This window comes from Microcebus murinus, chromosome 12 (assembly GCF_040939455.1).
Source record: "Microcebus murinus isolate Inina chromosome 12, M.murinus_Inina_mat1.0, whole genome shotgun sequence".
NCBI classification, from domain to species: Eukaryota; Metazoa; Chordata; class Mammalia; order Primates; family Cheirogaleidae; genus Microcebus; species Microcebus murinus.
In genome coordinates, this window is record NC_134115.1 from 69,304,870 (window position 1) to 69,322,408 (window position 17,539).

The window sequence follows — 17,539 nt, forward strand, 5'->3', positions numbered from 1 at the left end:
GAGGATCGCTTGAGCCCAGGAGTTTGAGAGGTTGCTGTGAGCTAGGCTGACGCCATGGCACTCACTCTAGCCAGGGCAACAAAAGTGAGACTCTGTCTTAAAAAAAAATAAAAAATAAAAAAATAAATAAAAATAGCCGGCGCGGTGGCTCACGCCTGTAATCCTAGCTCTCTGGGAGGCCGAGGCGGGCGGATTGCTCGAGGTCAGGAGTTCGAAACCAGCCTGAGCAAGAGCGAGACCCCCTCTCTACTATAAATAGAAAGAAATTAATTGGCCAAATAATATATATAGAAAAAATTAGCCGGGCATGGTGGCGCATGCCTGTAGTCCCAGCCACTTGGGAGGCTGAGGCAGAAGGATTGCTTGAGCCCAGGAGTTTGAGGTTGCTGTGAGCTAGGCTGCTGCCACGGCACTCATTCTAGCCTAGGCAACAAAGCGAGACTCTGTCTCAAAAATAAATAAATAAATAAATAAATAAATAAAAATAAAAAATAAAAAAAATAGAATCACTCCCTGTCACCCTTTCCTTATAAACAAACCGATAACAATATTGACTAATTGAGACCTGTCTATGCCAGGCACCAGGAGAAGAGCCTCCTATGAAATAGCCCATTTAGATCCTCCTTGATATGCTCTGCAGTGGGTGTGGCTGTTATCCCCATTTCACAGATGGCAGAATTGAGACCAGAAATATGAAGAAACTTGTTTGAGATTACAATGCTGGTATTAAACGGTGAAGTCAAGATTTATTTATTTATTTTCTCCAGAGGCAGGGTTTCTCACTCCACCACTGCCCAGGCTGGAGTGCCCTGGTGCGATCATGGCTCACTGTAGCCCCACACTCCTACGTGCATGCCACCGGGCCCAGCTAATTTTTAAAATGTTTTGATAGAGATGGGGTTTTGTTATGTTGCCCAGGCTGATCTTGAACTCCTGGCCATAAGCTATTCTTTTGCCTCTGTCTCCTAAAATGTTGTGATTACAGGCATGAGCTGCTGTGCCTAGAACAAAGTCAAGGTTTATTATTATTATTATTTACTTTTACACAAGTCCAAATTGCAACAAAGTCAAGATTTAAATGCAGTAAGGAGTCCAGATACCCTAAGGTTAACAATGGGGCTGTATTTCCTCCCCGGATAATGGAACGAAATTTACAGACTGGGGAAATGTAGCTGGAGGTGATTATAGGAAAGTGGAGAGAAGAGTCTGGGCCTCTGGGCTCTCTCTCCTCTCCTCTGTGTCTCCTCTCAGATATACCAGTTGTAATTTAGGTATTCACCTTTTCTCCTACAATATTGCATCAACTGAGCCTCCTATTGGTCCACACCTCTAGTCTGGCACTACAGGACCAATCTGCTGTGCTAAACTGCCAGGGAGATCCTTTTTTTTTTTTTTTTTTTTTTTGAGACAGAGTCTTGTTCTGTCACCTGGGCTAGAGTGCTGTGGTGTCAGCCTAGCTCTCAGCAACCTCAAACTCCTGGGCTCAAGCGATCCTCCTGCCTCAGCCTTCCCAGTAGCTGGGACTGCAGGCGTATGCCACCACACTGCCTAATTTTTTCTATTTTTAGTGGAGACGGGGTTCTCACTTTCACTCAAGCTGGTCTTGAACTCCTGAACTTAAGCGATCCTCCCACCTCGGCCTCCCAGAATGCTAGGACTACAGGTGTGAGCCACCATGCCCAGGCTATGGAGGTCCATCTGATACCAAATCTCACTATCCAACTGTCATTCAAATACACATAAACAAGTAGAGGAAGTATACATTATTCAATAAATGGTGCTGGAAGGATTGCCTACCATTTAGAAAAAAAATAATTGTGCATACACACACTATGTTGGAGTCCTACATCAGAACCCATGCAAAATAAACTCCAGGTGATTTAAATATTTAAAAATAATAAATGAAATCATATTAGAAAAAAATGCATGGCCATTTAATAATTGGGAGATGGAAAGGCTTTACTAAGTATTTCATGAAATACAGAAGCTATAACAGATTGACATATTTTTACTATTTATTATAATTTAAATAAAATATGGAACGCTTCAAAAATTTGTGTGTCATCTTTGCATAGCGGCCATTCTAATCTCTGTATCTTTCCAGTTTTAGTTTATGTGCTGCCGAAGTGAGCACCTATTTATTTAATATATCAAAAATTTGTATATCTAAGAAAAAACCACCACAAATAAAATTAAAAGGGAAAACTCAAATATTGGAGAAAATATTTGCAATGTAACAGAAGAAAAGTTATATATAGCATTGCTATATCTAACATTCATTCAAAAATCACAAGGAAAATTTAATGACAATGTGAATAAAATAAGTGAAGTGCCAATTACAAACGAAGAAATAAAAATGACCCACAAATGCATTTACAAAGTTTAGTCTCAGGCTGGGCACAGTGGCTCACGCCTGTAATCCCAGTGCTCTGGGAGGCCAAGGTGGGTGGATTGCTTGAGCAGTTGCTCAGGAGTTGGAGACCAGCCTAAGCAAGAGCAAGACCCCCATCTCTTAAAAAAAAAAAAAATAAAACAAGACACTATTTTTCTTTAATCTCGTTGACAAATGGGCAAACATAAACCTCTGGTGTAGTGTAAGCTGGCCCAACCTTTTAGGAGGACAGTTTTAAAACTTGAACCTATAAAGAAATAAAAATGGGTATCACCTTGAATAATACTAGGAATTCATTTTGGGGACAAATTTAAGAACAGTCAGAAAGCCTTGGGTCTGTGGATGAGATGGGAACCACGCGTTGTTCGTGTAATAATAGTCTGTGCCTGTTTGTTTCTCCAGGAGCTTAGGAGCCCAGCCCGGTGGGAAACGAGTCTTATCCCCAACAGAGCCCACCGACTCTGCAAGGGGTCAAGCGGAGAATACGGCTCAAAGAGTGTTTGATGATGCCTGGATACCTGAACAGAAATAAGAAAAGGAATAAACAGAGGTTTCTGTCCTGGAAAGAGCAAGGGGGCACCTGTCCACAGTTTGAGGTGCACATGCTTGGCGCTTGTGTCTGCGGAGCTTCCTGGCCACCACCCTCCTGCCCAGTCAATTCCCCTGTGAACTGCAGAGAGACAAAAATTTGGGTGGATCATATTATTTTATTTTCTGGACTTCAGTTAATCCAGCTTTAAAAAAAATCCAGTGGAGAGACCACTATTTACTTCCTCCAGCAGTCTGTGAGAGTTTGAGTTACTTCACATTCTTGCCAATACTGAGTATTACCTAACTTTTCCATTTTAGCCATTCTCCTGAATGTGCAGGTATCTGGGGGAGTTTTAATTTGCATCTACCTTATGCGTTCCCTTTTCATATGCTTATCAGCCATTTGGTTACGCTTTGTGTATGTGTGCCTGAATTGCCCCTTCATTGTTCTCTTCTTCCTCCTTCTCTTTTTTGTCCATTTTCCCATTGTGTCTCCTGTTTTTTGGTAATTGATGTGTAGTAGGTCTTTATATATTCCATCCACAAAGTCATTTGTCAGATATACTTTTGCAAATATCATTTCTCAATCTGTGCTCTGTGTTTTCAATTTCTTAATGGCATCTTAATAGTTCTTATTACCAAAGTAGTCCAATTTATCATTTTTTTCCTTTATGGTTAGTACTTTTTATGTTGTATTTAGGAATTCTTTCCCTATCCCAAGTCATATTATACTAAATATATACACATATTTTACAAAGCCTTATTGTTTTTATTTTTAACATTCTAACATTTAGATCTATAATCCATCTGGAATTGATTTTAATGTGTGGTTAAGTTTTTTTTTTTTAAATATGTTTATCCAGTTGATCTGGTTCCATTTATTGAAAACATCATCCTTTCTTGTCTGCATTGCAATGTCACCTGTATCATTAATCAGGTAGCCTGTACTTGTGAGTCTGTTTCTGGATTCTCTCTTCCAATCCATTGGTCTAATTGTGCCAACACCGTACTCTTTTAATTACTATAATTTTGTAATATGTAGTAGTGTAAGACCTCCAACTTTGTTCTTCAAGATTGTCTGGATGTTCTTTGGCTCTTTCTATTTTCATGTGAATTTTGGAATCATCTCATCAGTTTCTACTACCGTCTATAAAACTATTTGGCAGGGGCGGGTGTGGTGGCTCACGTCTGTAATCCCAGTACTCTGGGAGGCCGAGGTGGGCGGATCGCTCGAGGTCAGGAGTTCAAAACCAGCCTGAGCAAGAGCGAGACCCCATCTCTACTATAAATAGAAAGAAATTAATTGGCCAACTAATATATATAGAAAAAATTAGCCGGGCATGGTGGCACATGCCTGTAGTCCCAGCTACTCGGGAGGCTGAGGCAGCAGGATTGCTTGAGCCCAGGTATTTGAGGTTGCTGTGAGCTAGGCTGATGCCACAGCACTCTAGCCTGGGCAATAGAGTGAGACTCTATCTCAAAAAAAAAAAAAAAACTGTTACTAAAGCTGAACAATTGTAACCTTAGGTAAATACTTAGAAAAGAAATTCACAAAGAACTTTCATAGCAACTCTATTCCTAAGAGCCCCCAATTAGAAACAACACAAATGTCCATCAACAGTAGAAGGGATAAATAAATAATGGTGTGGAATGCTATGAAGCAGATGAGAATGAGTTAACCAGGGCTACGCAAAATGACATGGTTAAAGCTCACAAGCATGTTTAATGCAATAAGCCAAAAGCAAGAGAGTGCCTACTGTGATTCCATGTATAGTAAGTTCAAAAACTAGTAAAGCTAACCTGTCTATAGTGTTTCCAATTAGGAAAGTTATGACATTTGGGGAGGTGGGCTACGGTGCAAGGCTTCTGGGATGTTGCATATATATTGTCTTCCACTTTGGGAACATTCAAACACTTACGGGTGGACACTTTTTTATATTCATATTATATTTCAATAAAAAGTTAACTCAAAAATTAACTCATTGTAACAACACACATTGGAGGCTTCCAGCATGCCGGGAATCTCATCCTGCACTTGTGTGGGGCTAGATCTCAGGAAAAATGTGAATACAATGTGGTTACTGCCCTGGGGGAAGTTCGGGGATGGAGGGTGGGAGGTGAGTAAGGGATGGAGGAACAAGTCTTTTTCAACTTTTCACAAAGCATAGTGGGTGCAAAAGGACCACTCAATTTGCCTTGCCTGGGGCTTGGGGAAGTGGTGTTGATCATTGAGTGTTAAATAGGATTTCAACTACTGTAGTCAGGGAGCTGTGAGTGTTTTTCAGGCCATAAAATAGGAACATATGAAACTATTGTGCTGAATTGTATTTTTAACTTGAAACAAGGTTAAAGTTTAGTTTAAGCCCTGACTAATTTCCTTGGAACTCTGGGGTAGTGGGTATGTTGTAATCTGGTTGTGGAATTTAAGGTCTCTAAAATCTTGAACATGAAGAAAATTGATACATAGATCTCTTTAAACTCCTATTCTTGGTTGGGTGCACTGAACAAGTTACCAACCGATGTCATTGTTTAGACTTGGCTTCACCGATGACATAGTAAAATGCAGTTATATTTGTTAAAACAACAACAACAACAAACAAATTTCTCTGGATAGTAAGGAATTGCCAAGGTAGCCCACAAGAGAGGTACACTCAGAGATAAGGTTGCTATGAAGCAGCCAGAAAGAGGGAGATGGAATTTTTTTTTGTTTAATTGTTGGCAATTTGGGGAAGTCCCAAAGGCCCAAATGTTCTGAAAGAAATTTTGTGCAGTAAGAATGTCCCCAAATTGGGCTTCTCAGTTTAATTCAGGTCTTCTGAACACCCTGCCCCCATCCCCATGAAGGGTAGTTTGATTCCTTCCTTAGAAATGGAAACCAGTTCAATTCTACCAAGTGTGGGGCCCAGCCAGGCCGGGAGGACTTGGTATCTTAGATAATGTGGACTGGTTCCACATACATAGAATGAACTGATATTCCAAAGCCACTCTGTTGCGAAGCATCTCAGCCCCTGTGGAAAAAGTATGTAATGGAAAGGACTCTGGGGACAGACAGATAAGGGCTCCAATCCTACCTTGACTATTTACCGGTTCTATGGCCTTGGAACGCCACTTCCAAACTCCTCTGTGCCTTAGTTTCCTTTTCTGAAAAATGAGGACAATAACATGCACCTTGAATAACATACACCTTGTTGTGAGAATGAACTTAAATATATTTAAATCACTTAGCACAGACTCTGGCACCTAACAAGCCTTCACTCGATAATCATAATATTATTATTTTTGCAAAGCTTTCTGGCTGATGTCATGCTGGACAATAAATGCAGCATTGAGCGTCTCTTTTTCTAGGTCACTGTGTCCACAGTTACAGAGTTGAGCCAAATGGCAAGTTCACTTGGAGCCAGGCTCAGTCCTCAGGCAAACAATAGGAAATAGGCAATTAGGCAAGGAGTAGTGTTGACCTATTGATTGGTCTGTCCCTGCTTGAGAGGCTTGAAAACTCAATATAGTATGTTTCTTGTAGTCCTTTTTTATCTAGGCAAAAAAAAAAAAAGTATGTTCATGCTTTTTTTCCTGGTTTTTATTTTATTTTATTTTATTTTATTTATTTATTTTTGAGACTGAGTCTTACTCTGTTGCCAGGGCTAGAGTGTCATGGAGTCAGCCTAGCTCACAGCAACCTTAAACTCCTGGGCTCAAGCAATCCTCTTGCCTCAGCCTCCTGAGTAGCTGGGACTACAGGCATGCGCTACCATGCCCGGCTAATTTTTTCTGTATAATTTTAGTTGGCCAATTAATTTCTTTCTATTTTTAGTAGAGATGGGGTCTCGCTCTTGCTCAGGCTGGTCTGGAACTCTGGACCTTGAGTGATCCTCCCACCTCGGCTTCCCAGAGTGCTAGCCACCACGCCCGACCTGCACCCTGAAATTTATTTTATTTTATTTTTTTATTTTTTGAGACATTTATTTATTTATTTATTTATTTTTTTGAGACAGAGTCTCACTTTGTTGCCCAGGCTAGAGTGAGTGCCATGGCGTCAGCCTGGCTCACAGCAGCCTCAATCTCCGGGCCTCAGGCGATCCTCCTGCCTCAGCCTCCCGAGTAGCTGGGACTACAGGCATGCGCCACCATGCCCGGCTAATTTTTTTTTGTATATATATTTTTAGTTGCTCAATTAATTTATTTCTATTTTTGGTAGAGACGGGGTCTCGCTCAGGCTGGTTTCGAACTCCTGACCTTGAGCAATCCGCCCGCCTCGGCCTTCCAGAGTGCTAGGATTACAGGCGTGAGCCACCACGCCCGGCCCTAGACATTTATTAAATGTTTATAATGTGCAGGCACTTCTTCAAGTGCTTTTTTTTTTTTTTTTGAGACAGAGTCTCACTTTGTTGCCCAGGCTAGAGTGAGTGCCATGGCATCAGCCTAGCTCACAGCAACCTCCAACTCCTGGGCTCAGGCAATCCTCCTGCCTCAGTCTCCCGAGTAGCTGGGACTACAGGCATGAGCCACCATGCCCGGCTAATTTTTTCTATATATATTAGTTGGCCAATTAATTTCTTTCTATTTATAGTAGAGACGGGGTCTCGCTCTTCCACAGGCAGGTTTTGAACCCCTGACCTCAAGCAATCTGCCCGCCTCGGCCTCCCAGAGTACCAGGATTATAGACGTGAGCCACCGCGCCTGGTCCACCCTGAAATTTTATATTCTAAAATATTCTATTTCATTTTTTAAAGAGTATTGGTTACAATACACTATATTGATTTTATTATCTAGAAATGGTTCAAAATTTGCAGTTTGAAAGACACTGCTCTCATCTAGTTCCTCAGATTGCAGATGAGGAAACTGAGGCACAGAGTGGGGAAAAGGAGTTGCTTAAGGAAAGCGGTAGGTGCCACAGGACTGAACCCAGATGTGTGGGCCTCACAGCTCTGGCTGATTCCACAAACCACTGCATGGGGGAGCCTGCAGGCCCTGCTGTGTAAACACTGCTAACATGATAGGGAAGTGACATTCCTTTTTTATTTTTATTTTTTTAATAAGAGGGTCCACAAAGGCTCTTTGGCTCAACTTCTCAAGAGCAGGCTCATTGCTGAAAGGGGATACCAGGATATTTTCCCTTGGAGTTCAGAGCCTTCACCTGCCAAATGTAAGCAGAAGTCTCATATCCTGCCAGGCAGCCTCTAGAACTGCCCAAGATGTGGTCAAAAGAACTAGCTGTTCCTCTTGAAGAACTGAGTAGTTCAAGATCTTTGCCTTTTTGCAAACAGCGAGGCAGTTTGCCCATCTGCCCCCAGGCCTGCCACCATGCCCGGTGCTGGGAAAGGATGCCAGACCTCAAGGAGCCATCTTGACCGTGAGGGGTGGGGGGACTGGGAAGATGACCTCACAGGCTACTTTTGTTGTGGATTTCATTTTTTGCAGGTTGCGCTACAGAAACAGAAGGCCAGGGTCCTCTCTGGAGTTCATTTGAGATGGGGCTTGTGTATCCCTCCCCTGTGCTCCTGGAGAGTTTGGTGCTGGTACTTCGTTACTCTTTCCCGTTTTGCTTTGCATTTCTTATTCCTGTTTGAGTCAGATCTACCCTAGGAGAAATACGCTCTGAATCTTGCTCATCTCGATACAGGCCTTGGCCCAGTAAATGTGGGTTAAATCAAACTGAACATGAGATTACCCAAGAACTTGTTTCCCTTGAGCTAGATTTTTTCTTTTTTTTTTTTTTTATTTAGGGAAGGATGTAGACTTTTGCCCTTATACCCAGGGCTGCACCAAAGCCCTGGCATCAGATCTAAGTAGCCATGTAAAACAAGTAGGTTTATGCCCTTAAAGACACACAAGGCTGATGTTGAAGCCAAATTTAAAGGTTTCTGCTATAGCAAGAGCCTCTTGTACCAATAGCTATCTCTACCCTTGGCCTTGGCAGCCAGCTGCTCTTTGGCTGAAATGCCTAAAATTCTGCCCAGATATGAGCTCCACGCCCACATCAATGAGCCGGGAGTGGGGTGCTGCTGGCCTGTCCCTTGCCCATCCCCTCACCGTTAGCAATTGAGGTCTACACGTTTGCTCCTTTTTTCTCAAATAGTTACTGAGTGCCTTGTCAGTTCCCTGGCTAGAGATATGGGGGCCAAGTGAGGCAGCCAAGATCTCTGGTCTGATGGTGCTCATAAAGTAGTTCCTCCTTGTCCTTGAGGGATGCAGTCCCAGACCCTAGTGAATGCCTGAAACCTATGTATACTATGTTTTTTACAATACTCACATACCTAAGATAAAGTTTTAATACATAAATTAGGCTCAGGAAGAGATTAACAACAATAACTAATAAAATAGAACAATTGGAGCAATATTCCAGCACCACTCCTCTTGTGCTGTGGGGCCATTATTAAATAAAATAAGGGTGACTCGAATTTAATCTCTGCAGTACTGCGACAGTAGGTCTGATCTCCCAGACGGCTACTAGGATGGGTGAGCGGTGTGGAGCACTTGGGACAGAGTTGGGCGCTGAGAGCATTCATGACACTACTCAGAAATGCTTGCAATTTAAAATTTGTGAATTATTCCTGGAATTTTCCATTTAATAATTTTGGACCTCCGTTGACTGTGTATAACTGAAACAGAGGAAAGTGGAATGTTGGATGGGGGAGGGACTAAAGTCTTCTAGAGAAAGTAAACATGTAAACACATGAGCAAACAGTAAACATGTAAACAAATGAGATAATTTGAGTAAATACTGGGAAGAAAAGAAAAAGGATAATGAAATAGAATGACAAGGTCTCTGGAATGAGATAACATTGAGCAGAGACCTGAACTGCAAACCTGGAAGTGGCTGGCAGAGACAGTGTGGTATTCAAAGGAGCCTGAGGACAGAGGGCCAGAATGCTGGCTGCCCAGGCAACTGGGAAGGGAAAGGTAATGGCTGGGTCCTACCTCGAGTACCTTCTATATTCACGGAGGTGCATTTAGTCCCTGTAAGGAGCTCAGGTCTTTTGTTTTGAGACAGAGTCTTACTCTGTTGTACTGACTAGAGTGCGGTGGCATCATGACACAAACTCCCAAACTCCTCAAACTCCCAAGCTCAAGCAATCCTCCTGCCTCAGCCTCTTGAGTAGCTGGAACTACAGGCACATGCCACCATGTCTGGCTAATTTTTACATTTTTTGTAAAGATGGTGTCTTGCTATGTTGCCCAGGCTGATCTCCAACTCCTGGCCTCAAGGGATCCTCCTACCTCGGCCTCCCAAAGTGCAGGGATTATAGGCAGGAGCCACCATGCCCGGTCTAGGTCTTATTGCAAATGCCATGGGAATCTATCACTTTAATATCTTCCTGCAAGCTATAGATTTCTATCTCTACCCGCCTAAGACTTCCATCTTTAAGGCATCCTCAGAGCCAACTGCCACATTTCAGGGCGAGGCTTGTTTTTTTCTTTTAAAATTAAAAACAAAACAAAACTGTATCTTTTGTGCAAACAACATTGGGACAAGAGATAAAGGAAAAGCAATAGTTTCCCTATCTCTTCACCATAACTAGCAATACCATTCTCATCTTGCATATGATGTTCAAGTTCTTGTCAATATGTATAATTTCTAAACACTTCCTTAGGTGAGAATGACCCGTGACCTGGTGCAAAAGAGAACTAATTGACCAGTTAATACATTTGCTCCCTTCCTCTTTTCTTTAGCCCACCTACCTGGGGAAAGTTCAGCTAACATTGTATTGAGCCAAGTATTGTGCAAATTGTTTTAAGTGCCTTATCTTGAATAATCAACATAACAACCCTGTGAGGTAGGGACCATTATTATTCTCATTTTACAGAAGAAAAACCTGAGGGTTAAACAGCTTAAATAAATTGCCTAAAATTATGCAAATTGTCAGCACTAGTGACAGCAGGCGGGATTCAAACCTAAAATCCCAAAACTCTAATGCCCCAGGCTCTAATCTAGACTCCCTCCCTGAGGCTCCATCAGTTACTGGAAGATATTACCCACCCTGATTCTTTTTCAAAAGAAACTTCTGCTTCTGCTTAGATGGTCCAAGGAATGGATTGCCATTGGGTTTCCCTCGTATTTGTCTCACAGATTTACTTAAATTATGCAGAACATTCACGTGCACAGAGCTTTGTAAATAATTACTGTTTACCAGGGTCTTCCAAATACATGACCTCACTTGATGCTCACAGAATAAGCACATCATAGGGAGGGCTCTCTTAGTGGCCCCAGTTGAACAGATGAGGAGGGAGGAAAAGAAACTGAAGGGACTAGCGCAAGGTCATCCAGACTGCTGCAGGGGTCTTCTGCTGCCCCACTGGGCAGATGATGGTGGGGTTGGATGGTTGGAGGCTCCTATTATCAGTTGATACTGAAATTCTTTTTTCCTTCCAATGGATCTTGCTGATAGGACCATGGGAGGGGAGGAACAAATGCTCTCAATTTGCTTCTACATAAAGAGTTTACACTATCGTGTGCCCCAAGACTCGCCCCCGACTCTTGACTTCTGGAAGCCATTTGCCATTTCCTATACCACTATATTACGAAGAATCCTGTGAAGTGATGCAGGCATCCTTGTCCAAAGTAACCTGGCTGGGTCAAGGCAAAGGTGGGCTGCTTGGTTGTCAGTTCCAGTTTTAATTCTAGCACAAGACATCAGTGATATTGGCCCCAAACAACGCCACTGCCCATTTGAGCAATGGCAGTGGACCTACAAAGGGCTCACAGGGTGTACAGCATGCAAAGAGCTTTCAGGTCCATTGTCCCAACAATCCCCAGCCAGAAAAGTGATCCTGCTATTTGTGCCCATTGTATAGATGAGGCAACTGAGTTCCAGAGACTACACAGAGCGAGTAAGTGACACTGACTACAATCAAATTTTGTCCAAAATGAATCCAGGTTTAGTTTAGGCTTTTCCCACTACACCATGGCTTTTTTATTTTTTACCTAAAAAATAGACACAAAACACTCAGCAACACTAAAATTGTTTGTTTACTGCAGCACTCCCTCCTAGGATAGTGCACCTTGCAGATCTGTTTTCCAGGCCCTGTCTGAACATCTGGCAAATGGTAGGATCTCTCCTCATGGCAGCTGGAAACCAGCAAGTAAAACATTTACCTGGTTATTGACATAATGGGTCTGGGTATTTGTTTAGGTATCAGGCAGTTATAGATTGCTTTTTAACACTCTGTTTTGAAATGAAAATAAATGTGAGAATAAGCCCCCAAGTGGCCCTAATAGAATGTCAAGAATAATCAATACTCGAGTATGAGAAATTTATGGTCATGGGAGGGAGCACACAGGGGAACCCACAGTTCTGCCTGGGTGTGTGCTGGGGCCGAGGGCTTGCGGGATGGGAGGGGGCTAGAGCAGGGCTGAGTGAGGACACAGGAACTTGGTAGAAGGTTCAGGAACTCCAGGTGGATGGTCTCCTGCCAGTCACAGGACCCCTTGTGGGTGATACCCAGGGGGCACCTGCCTGTTTTAACCACTTGTAAATGAGGCTGTCTTCTAAGAGGGGAACTGTAAACTAGCTAGCTTGGATAGGACCAGAGATATGCAAATCTCTGGTAGAGATAGAACAGCAAACTAGAGCAAGGCATTTCTAAAGAAAGATTGGGTTAATCTAAAGGAGAGCCAGTCATTCCTGGAATCTTAGGAAAAACGGGAACTGCTACTGCTAAGCTCTTGGAATCTTCCTCTATTAAGGGTCTGTGCAGATGGATGCCCCAGGACATGTTAGCTCAAACCTGCTAGACCTCCAGGTCACAGGACCTGACCCAGGCACCCCCATGACTGCAGTGTTGCTTGCCAGGGGCAGGTCTTTCCACAGGGAGAACAGTCCTTTCATGCCCAAGGGGGGCAGGAGGCTGCTGGGGCTGGGGTCCCATGGGAGCAGCTAGCGCGGGGTGGCGCATTAGGGGAGGTGGAGTGAGCATGCGCTGTGCGGGGCAGGATGGGTATTCAGACCCACAACCCACGGGGTTTGATCCACACAAGATCACGGTGCCGGTGGTGGTGGGGGGAACCTAGACAACTGCAGGGAGAGCTAAGGCCAGAGCCGGCGGGGTACTGGGGTGAAGGGATTATTTATTCATTTATTTATTTATTTTTCAGTGTCAGAGACCCGAGCACGTTTGAATGTTGGCAGGGACGGCTGGTGGGAAGGAGCTGATGACTGGCGCCGCGGACAGAGGAGGCGGCTGGCGGCTGGGTGCCCCGAGCAGATGGATGAGCAGACGGCAGGCTCAGGTGGAGGGAAGGAGAGAGGCAGGACCGGGAGTGTGGACGAGGAACGCCGAGAACGGAAGCCCCGTGTCTTCTGTGCTCAGTTTGCAGTGAGTGCAGCAGTTAGTTTGAGGAAGGGGCAGGGGGGTGGGGTGGGGGGTGGCACTGGCTGCCGAGAGAAATGGGGGTGCAGAGCTCCAACAGGAGAGAGGAAAAGGCTCCCTGAATAATGTTTCAGGCCCAGCATGACCCCCGCCCCAAGCACATCTGGAAGGGCCAGGCCTCGCCAAGGAACACAACCTCTCTCTGCCCTCGGTGATGCAACCATGAGTAAGAGACAACTGAGTCCTGTCTCCGATTTAAAAATAAATGAAAGTGATATTAGAAACAGAGCCCATGTGAAATCTAGACACATCTTTCTTTTCCTCTGTATCATCTAGCACACAGCTTTGCCAGCCTGAGGTGGGCGATTCGCTGAGGGTCTTTGGCCCCTCTTCGGATCACAAGCTAGGACCTCATGCCTACAAACAGGTTCGGGATGAAAGGGAAGAGGGACTAGGAAAAGAGGCTCCAATGCCAGGCAGTGGAGACCCTGGAAAGACCTTGTTTCCAAGAATTCCAGGCCTGGAAGTAGGTGCTGGCGTGTGCTTCTCTAACAAACCCATCAGGTATCCATGAGATGAACAAGACAAGTTCTCTGGGGCCAGCTATTCTCCTTACAAAACCGATCTTCACTTTGCTTAATCGTTGCTAGCAGGGTTTCTCCAAATCCCAACCTTCCTAGTGCATTTAATTGAGATTTTAATATCCCAAAGACAATCCCAGGAACCCCTCCTGGGCATAATGTTCATCAGTGGCCACTTGGATGAGCCACTGCCCTGGGAGGCAGCTCAAGATTAGAATGATGCTCTTACATCTGTAAATGGATGGAAGGAGTTTTTCTGAACTGGGAACTTTCTTCTCTAGTGGGTGGATTTGTACCTTCCTGCTACCCAGGACTTGATTTGGGTTCGGGTAGAAGGAGAGCAGATGCCCAGGTGGTCCTGGCTTATGAGAAGGGTATGAGTGGAGCCTTAGAATGGGCCCTGCTGGTGACAGCAAATGAGAAATCCCAGCTGGGGCGAGAGGATGGCAAGGCTGTTTTTATGAGTAAGTTGTACTTTTTATTTAGATTGCACTTGTGACATGTGCAGCAACTTGTGAAGAATAACACATGACATAGATTTCTTCTGACAGCATGGCCCTGGGCCATTGCTTTGCTCACGGAGCCTCAGTTTTCCCACCTGGGAATGGTTGTGATAATACCCAGATTTGGGGGCTGCTCGCAGGATTGGAGGAGGCAATGTAATTTGAAGTCCTGTGCAAATTGAGGTACTCATTACAAATGTTATTTTTTTTTTATCTTTTTAGACAGAGTCTCACTTTGTTGCCCAGGCTAGAGTGAGTGCTGTGGCATCAGCCTAGCTCACAGCAACCTCAAACTCCTGGGCCCAAGTGATTCTTCTGCCTCAGCCTCCCAAGTAGCTGGAACTACAGGCATGTGCCACCATGCCCGGCTAATTTTTTCTATATATATTAGTTGGCCAATTAATTTCTTTCTATTTATAGTAGAGACAGGGTCTCATTCTTACTCAGGCTGGTTTCGAACTCCTGACCTCGAACAATCCACCCGCCTCGGCCTCCCAGAGTGCTAGGATTACAGGCATGAGCCACTGCGCCCGGCCTACAAATGTTATTAATAATTCTCATAAATACAGGCTACACAGAGGTATAAACTGACAAGAATTGAGGTATGGACAGCATTCATTTATTCTGCAAACTTTTATTTATTTATTTTTTATTTTAGTGTATTATGGGGGTACAAGTGTTAAGGTTACATATATTGCCCATGCCCCCCTCCCCCCTCGAGTAAGAGCTTCAAGCATGTCCATCCCCCAAACGTTGCACATCTTACTCGTTGTGGTTGTATATACCCGTCCCTTCCTCCCCTCCTCCCACCCTCCCGACACCCGATAAATGTTGACAGCCAAAGAAACTGTCAAGAGAGCAGACAACCCACAGAATGGGAGAAAAGTTTTGCAAGCTACATATCTGATAAGGGGCTGATAACTAGAATCTATTTAGAACTCAGGAAAATCAGCAAGAAAAAAATCAAACAACCCTATCAAAAAATGGGCAAAGGATATGAACAGAAACTTCTCAAAAGAATACAGAATAATGGCCAACAAACATGTGAAAAAATGTTCAACATCTCTATTCTGCAAACTTTTAATGTCGCTGCCTGTGTATGAGGCGCCATGCTGGGCACTTGGGATACAAAAAGAAAAGGATGGGCCGGGCGCAGTTGCAGGCTGTTGCCGAGTGTGCAAGGAAATCTAGGGGCCAGAGCCTCCGATAGCTGAAACCCACAGGGACCTCCCGAGGTTTGACAGGAAGCTACGAGCTCTTTTGCTTCCTTTTACCCTTCTCAAGGCCCCCCTTGGGTAGGGATTAAGAGGAGGTGAGGCAATGGTAAATTTGGGTGTTAAAAAGAGAAACCCAGGAGTCTGGGAAGGGTAGAGGTGAGTCTTGGTACACGTCAGATATACGTAGCCCATGAATGGGAGGGGAGTGGGCTCAGCCATGCTTGCTGTGAAAAACATTCAGTGGGTACAAATTTAGCTATAATTTAGCATTTTATAAACAAAAAATAGTCCTTTTGCTTGAAGCCAAACACAGGAGCTATTTAGGTGTACTAGGCCCTTCCTTCTTTTTTTTTTTTTTTTTTTTTTTTTTTGAGACAGAGTCTCACTTTCTTGCCCAGGCTAGAGTGAGTGCCGTGGCGTCAGCCTGGCTCACAGCAACCTCAATCTCCTGGGCTCAGCGATCCTACTGCCTCAGCCTCCCTAGTAGCTGGGACTACAGGCATGCGCCACCATGCCCGGCTAATTTTTTATATAGATATTAGTTGGCCAATTAATTTCTTTCTGTTTATAGTAGAGACAGGGTCTCACTCAGGCTGGTTTTGAACTCCTGACCTCGAGCAATCCGCCTGCCTCGGCCTCCCAGAGTGCTAGGATTACAGGCGTGAGCCACCGCGCCCGGCCCCTTCCTTCTTTTCATAGCCTTAACCCTGGTGTTCAGCCCATGTTAGCCAGAGTAGAAGGCCCAGCTCCTTTTGCTTCATCTCTAGTCCAAAACATTTTTTTTTTTTTTTTGAGACAGAGTCTCGCTCTGTCTCCCTGCGTAGAGTGCAGTGGCGTCATTGTAGCTCACAGCACAGCAACCTCAGACTCCTAGGTTCAAGTGATCCTCCTGCCTCAGCCTCCCAAGTAGCTGGGACTACAGGCATGCGCCACGACACCTGGCTAATTTTTCTATTGTTTTTTTTTTTTTTTTTTTTTTGAGTCAGAGTCTTACTCTGTTGCCTAGAGTGCCGTGGCATCAACCAAGCTCTCAGCAACCTCAAACTCCCGGGCTCAAGCGATCCTACTGCCTCAGCCTCCTGAGTAGCTGGAACTACAGGCACTGTGCCACCGTGCCCAGCTAATTTTTTCTGTATAGTTTTAGTTGGCCAATTAATTTCTTTCTATTTTTAGTAGAGATGGGGTCTTGCTCTTGCTCAGGCTGGTCTCGAACTCCTGACCTTGAGCCATCTACCCGCCTCAGCCTTCCAGAGTAATTTTTCTATTTTTAGTAGAGACTGGATCTAGCTCTTGTTCAGGCTGTTCTCGAACTCCTGAGCCCCAGCGATTCTCTTGCCTCAGCCTCCCAGAGTGCTAGGATTACCAGCATGAGACACTGCACCCGGCCTTCCAATATATTCTTGATCTTTGTACCTCTAAACCCTTGACTTCTACTCAAACATGTGTATGATTATGCATTTGACACATGCCCAAATAATTATTTCTCATGGGTAAAACACAATCTCATTAGTTCTGACGACACCAGGCTGAGGGCATAAGGTCACGGTTATGCAGTGAGAGAGGCAGGTTGGCGTGGGTCCTTCCAGGTTCCATCACTGGTGACACTGGTTGTATCATTTCATCCCCTTGGGCTGGGTTTCCTCATCTGGAAGGCAGAAATATTAGAACCTACCTTATAGGCTTGTAGAGTCAAATGACACAACAGACGTGAAAAATCACTTGGCATGCATGGAAGGGAAGAGGAATTTATGATCAAATGAAGAGCTCAGTGCTTTATGATATATATATCATAAGTATAAATCATGAATCACATATGCATATCATAAATCATATACAAATCTATCCTGTCCTCTATATCACTCTTCTTCCAGTTCTAGATGAAAGAAGCTGTCTAAGGAATTAGCAAGGTGAAAAAACAAGTCATATTTAAATTTCTTCTCTCTGGTCTCATGGCCTGAACACTTTATCAAGTTACAGGGATGATATCAGATATTCAAAAATATTTAA

General features: G+C 44.1%; 1 non-coding gene across 1 annotated transcript; it reads right to left on the minus strand.

Annotated features, from left to right (window-relative positions):
* Window positions 1-2,030: 2,030 nt before the first annotated feature.
* On the minus strand, window positions 2,031-2,134 carry LOC142874663 (U6 spliceosomal RNA). The gene has a single exon (XR_012922319.1). It is a non-coding gene; the product is annotated as a U6 spliceosomal RNA (small nuclear RNA).
* Window positions 2,135-17,539: the final 15,405 nt, after the last annotated feature.